Below are 6146 nucleotides of genomic sequence, written 5' to 3'. Positions count from 1 at the left end.
TTGTGCAGCAGCACCTTAACTGTGTTGCCCAGTTCCGGGTCCATCCCTCTCTGCAGGAAGGTGAACATGTCTTTCAGACACACCACTGCCATCCTAGACACAGCTGATCGCAAGTTCTTCACCTGGGGAAAGGCAAACCACCGCCAGCACTGCAGAGCCTCGTCTGTACCCCTCTCTTGAACCATTCTCTATAAATGGTTCAGAATGGATACAAAAACAGTAAAAAGCAATCATACAAATGAACAATTAATATTTTGGAGAGATCACACCTCCTGCACGAGCGCCTGGGAGACATTGTGCAGTCTGCTCTTCAGGATGGCGGGGTGATGCTGGAACAGACGCCTTATGAAGGTCAGTCCGTCAATCTTCCTCTCCCTTAATTCAGTGAAAGGAAAGAAATATATCAACCAGGACAAAGAAAGAGGTCTAACTGTATAGAGCTATGGGCAGCAAGGTCTATATTTTCACTAGTCAGAACTGTATTCAAAGAAAGCGGAATAGTTGGATGCTGATTGTACTGCTTTATGCATACCAGTCGTCAGAGGCCAGAAACTGAAGGCTCTGGGTGAGGGCCAGCTCGGAGATGCTGATCTGACCTGCGATATGGGGGGTACTCTTCAGAGGCAGAAAGAGACGTTGTAGCGGTGAGGCTTAATAATAAGGCAGAATTAAGTGTTCTGAGCCTTCCCAAATGAGGCCCCATTTCTCTGTTCATCTCTGTGGTGCAGCCACAGAGAAACTATTCATGCAACATGTTTTCTTTTGATAAGGACAGCTCCCAAAGGGGGATGCACTTAGCTAAGCCTGGCTATCATGATCAATGGTCATCCATTGGCGCCTATCTGTCTAGGGAGTGCCAGTTGGACATCTGGACTGCATTACTAAGTGTCAGGACTAAGTGACTCATATCTCACCTTGATCAACCAATCAGGGACTGGTAGGGCCGAGTAACCCACGTGGGACTCTGATGCCCATGGAACTTTCAGCCAATCAATGAGCTGAAGTTCCTCCAGGTAAAAACAGGCAACACAGAGAGCCTGAGAGATTCAACAAGATTCAGATTCAGATTCAACAAGATTCAGATTCAGATTCTAAAGGGAATTCAAAGGAGAATTCCAGGGCAGGACGGCCCAGGAGCAGAAGGCTCCCAAGGGCAGGACATTCTCGCAGGGCGCCTCCTGACCATCCTGAGACTCAGCCCGGACAACCACGGAACGGCCAGTGTGTCCGAGTGCCAGAACTTTCCTTTGTTCTAAGAGTCTAGAGTGGAGGTTGCCAGAGAGTAGCCAGCAGCAGGCCTCGTGAACAGGTCGGAACTGTGGAAAGCTGAATCACTATTCAGAACTAGCTCTTCATCAGGAACGAACCGGTCCTCTTCCTGACTTGCTGGGACCACAGTCATCTTTTCTCCTGTGCACAAACTTTGCTTGTTAATGCCAACAATGAGCACGGAGCCAGAGAGCGCGGATTGGACAGCAACAGCCTGCAACTGTTTCTTTGTGCCCGCAGGAGATCTGAATCCCCAAAGATTGGATGAGTATTCAACTTCAATGCATTACAGCTCGAGAATTCAATTGTTATCCCAACCAGTTGATATCAATTTAATTCCTAAGAGTTATGTACTTGTTTGAGTATCTAATGTAGAAGTTATAACCAAGTTCATTTATGAAACGGTCTTAATGAATGACATACTGAACGTATGTCCTCTTGATATGTATAACTCTTTGTAACTGACCGAATATACCTTTTGTATTCTGATAACCCTCTCGATAAGATCTGTTAGGTTTATATGCATATTCTATGTATTAATAAATGTATCCTCGTGTATTAGTACCTGTGTGTGCGCGTTGTTTGAGTTATGTCGCATGGTTGGATTCTAAAGCCATCAAAAGAATCAACTTTGTGATTTACTGCTACAATTAATAATTGTCTCAGTAAATGCCCAAACCCTACAGAACTGGTGCCTTCAGAGAGCCACTATGATTACATATTTGGCGTCCCTGAACCGGTTTTCCCTACATTATTTGGCGTCCCTGGGTCGGTTTAATCTACAACGTTATCCCTCTCCTCTGCAGATCCATCCCCCCCTGTCATGCGCAGGCGTTTCTTAAGACTCCCCACGCTCCTCCACTGGTCCTGGACGTGCCCCATCTTGTGTGTCTGTAATAACAGAAAAGCACAAGTTAACCCTGGGCAATCCTGGCCCGGCTCAGTTTTGAGACCAGCTGGACCAGTCCTGGTAAAAGTTTTTACTTTGAGTCCTCTGAAATATTTACTGTTGGACCCCATGACATAAATTGTTTCACAGCACTGAATTGTGATTCATAGTATTCATATACATATACTTGCATTTTATTTTGATTTTCCTCTATATTTTGCTGCTGTAACATAACTTACAGCCATATGACAGCAACTCTATAATGCTGCTGATATAATTAAGTACAGTACATAGATGAAAGTGCCATGCAAGGGATTTGATAGGTGTTTTCTAAAAGCAAGCTAAAGGCTTTCACAAGTTATCCACCAGAGTCTACAATAAATGTAAAAATGTTTAGATAAATAACGGTGCCTGATCATTGAACGAAATCTGGCTGGTCCCAAAATGATCAAATCCCTCAAATACCACTGATGCAAATACCACTGTAGATGGAAATAGAACATATTAGTCCTGTTTCATTGTTATTTCCTATATACTGAACCCCAAGGTCTACAAAAAAATTAAAAATGTTTTAATTTCTGAGATTTCTGAGATAAATAACTGTGCCTGATCATTGTAAGCAATCTGGCTGGTCCCAAAATGATCAAATCCCTCAAATACCAAATATATTATAGATGGAAAAAGAAACATATTAGTCCTGTATCATTGTTATTTCCTATATAGTGAACCCCTGAACAGATTTTTGCTGTTTGTTATTATTGGGTCAATTCCTTTCCAGGCTGTATTTTTACATCTAAAATACTCTAATATTCTATTCCAGAATACTGTCTGTATAGGGCTTCAAATACTGTTGTTGTGAATATTAGGTCAGTACGTAGACAGGACTTGATCATAATATACTGTAGTTACACTTGTGTGCTATGGCATTACAGTATACAGAGTACACACGTATGCTGATGGAGACATTATTACTAATCTTGATTGTTTTTGATGTCTTGATGTGAAGTGTTTATAAATAAATATACTTTAGAAGGTATTATAAAAAACTAGGACATTGATGAAACACAAAAATGAAAGACCTACAGAGCATTTTCAAACTCAAAAGTTTTGTTTGTAAAAAACTCAAAACAAAAGCAAAGAGAAATAAAGGCCTCTTACTCACCTCCTCGACGTAGGGGTGACTGTTGTGTTGGACTGCCTTTCCATAGACTCGCGCCAGGGGCTCGACACTTGTGTTGCCAGTGCTGGTGCCTTGCCCAGGGCACGACATCAGGCTCTGCTGAGAAGCAACTCGAGTGGAGCTCCCCAACACTCCTATAGAGACAAAGTGACCAAAGCACTGGCCCTGAGACTTAGACCTGCACTGAGCTCTTGAGAACCTATGAACAGATTTCAAAACTGACATTAATAACTGCATCACCTGTTTTATTTTTAAAGTGTTAGTGAGTTGGAATGTATGATTTAATTACAATGCCTGACAGGCATCACTGAAATGGACGCAACAATATTAAAATAATAATGTGATAATAGCCAGATTCGACTGAAAGCAACTCACCAAATTGAGGCTCAGAAATTACACCAACAAATTGGTATGACTTTAAAAATATCACATCTCTGCCTATGTTACAAATGTGTTGACTACAAAAACTCTATCATGATCCAGAGTCCCATTGACTACATTAGATTAGTTAAAGCCTGCATTCCCATCTGATATTATCATTCCTCTGTGGGCTAACTATCACATAATGCATCACATAATGCATAATTTAACAAAGAATCAAGGCTTAATAGTTAATTTTCCTTTGTTTTTCCTCAGAAAAACTAATTATCCTTCAGAGCCAGTCCTTGTTATCATTAGTGACATCTTAACCAATGGTGCAGCCGACTCACGTCTGGGGATTCTGGACACTCTGCGGGGCACTCGGCCCGGGGGTGTGGCAGCAGGAGGGGACACCACTATCAACCTGTCCTCCTCAGGCTCACCAGGCCCACCAGGCCCATTAGAATAGGTCAGCCACTACTCCACTACACTCACATCCGAGGTCACCCCTGCAAAACAAAGTCCGCATTTCTCAACACCCTTCACCTTTCAAAACCCAGCAGACACACTGACACTCATGCCGAAGTACAAATGCCAAAATCAACTGAGAAAAATGTGGGCAGGTGTTATTCTTTATTTCTTTATCTCTAAATAAGACCCAGTAGGCAGCAATAATGAACAGCTACTGTGTTTTCTGTGGACAAAGACAGTTTTTTCACTGATGAAAATGACTAGGAAATGCAGTAATCTAGTCTAGAAAAGAAAAAACTGAAACAGACTGTGCCCCATTCAAAACCCAAGCTGTAATGTTTAATTACTGTTCAGTTTTGCCCAGTCTCACAGCTGGTTTCTCAGCACACACTCATACACACAAGCAAACACATTCAAACAAATGACAAGACAGCAGCTCCAGCTGTCAGCACCTTCGGTGGGGCTGTCCTCCACTCTGGAAGCAGCCATCAGCTTTCTGGAGGGGATTCCATCCAAGCGAGACCTTGCTACTAAAGGAGGGGAGTAATCGGACCTGCAGGGAAGACACAGAGACAGAGGAGAAAAGTGAAAAAATAATAACAATCAGCACTGCTCTGACAGTTATCTTTACAGAGCTGGAACAGAGCTGTCAATTTTGAGATCCCCAACCCCACAGGCAAGAATGTTGTGATGTCCACCACTGGTGTGTTCTAACTTCCTCATAGTCCACTGCCTCCTCTTCTCCATAAAGCTGAAGGTTACTTTCCATTGGGCGCTCCAAGGGGCGCCCTGTCTGGCTTGCCTTTCCTGAGTCCCTGGGCATACCCTAGGCCCTGTCGGGCAAGGGCTTGGTGCCTCGAGAGATCGGGGGCACGGGTTTGATTCCATTGAAGACACAGCGGCAGGTTGTGGAGCACATCTGAGAGGCTCTGAGGAGCTCTGGGAAGGTCCTTCCCTGGGCTTCCCCTGAAAAACACAGACAGCGCTTACACATACTGTCTGTACATAACGTTCTGAGAGGAAACTATATTTCCACTTGACCTTTAAGAAGAATAAAGGGTGAGGACTGCTTGTCTATTGTGAAGGCTGTAGTGGTTAGTCAGGATGGCAGTCTTCCTAACAAGTTGCCATTGTTGCTAAAACACTACATCAAGTCCCCTGCTCTTTCACCACATGGAGGTCAAGATTGTGCAAACCAACTTGACTGTAACCACTACCAGTCTTCATAATAGGCAATCAGTCCTCAGTCTGATACTTAACAGTAATCAATAGTACTACTATCACCAAAATTGGAATCAAAACTGCAGTTGTCAAAAATCATCCAAACTACCATTATCAATGTTCCTCAATTTTTATGATCACTTAATAAAAACTGAGCAAGATGAAAGAAAGGAGAAAGAAAAGGAATGGATGTGTATCCTTCCCTGCAGTGTTCTGGGAACTGGGGCAGAGGGATCTGCACAGAAGACTGCTCTCCTTCCTGCTGGATCAGGTGCTGGACATGCCAACATTGGGGTCCACATTCCTGCAAGCTGGCTGAGAGCCCAGACCCCCAGCAGCTCCTGGGGCTGTGAGAAATGTACGCTCTACGCTGGAATGTCCGCAGAGAGGGCAGGAAGTCTTTGTAGGCACATTGTCCCCACCATGGACAGGAGCTGTCAAAACCAGCCAAACATAGCTCATTCCTTGGTTTTCCCAAACATTGAAAGATGTTAAGGATTAATATAATTAACTAGCATAGCATTGTCATTACCAGCCCAAGCATCATTTGTATATCATTAGACATCAAGTATCAAGTATACCATTAGACAGACCAAGCCTTAGCTGTTAAGTAATGCATATGCGTGGAACTGTGTATCCAAAATCCATTGGGAGTTTTAATGCTATGACTAAAGTTCTGTTGAGAAATAAAAAAAAAACATTTAACAGCTTGTGAGATATCAAATCCTTTTTCATCTAAAAGTCCAGTTACATCTA

The 6146-nt window shown here is 43.1% G+C and overlaps 1 long non-coding RNA gene across 1 annotated transcript; it reads right to left on the bottom strand.

Annotated features, from left to right (window-relative positions):
- Positions 1-1435: 1435 nt before the first annotated feature.
- Positions 1436-5647, bottom strand: LOC138237861 (uncharacterized). The gene is made up of 4 exons (XR_011189172.1): positions 4622-5647; positions 4049-4207; positions 3321-3497; positions 1436-2160 (listed from the first exon to the last, which is right to left on the bottom strand). It is a non-coding gene; the product is annotated as an uncharacterized lncRNA (long non-coding RNA).
- Between the last annotated feature and the right edge of the window lie 499 nt (positions 5648-6146).

The sequence above is a fragment of the Lepisosteus oculatus genome, chromosome 3 (assembly GCF_040954835.1).
Source record: "Lepisosteus oculatus isolate fLepOcu1 chromosome 3, fLepOcu1.hap2, whole genome shotgun sequence".
NCBI classification, from domain to species: Eukaryota; Metazoa; Chordata; class Actinopteri; order Semionotiformes; family Lepisosteidae; genus Lepisosteus; species Lepisosteus oculatus.
This window is presented reverse-complemented; position numbering and strand designations above follow the sequence as displayed.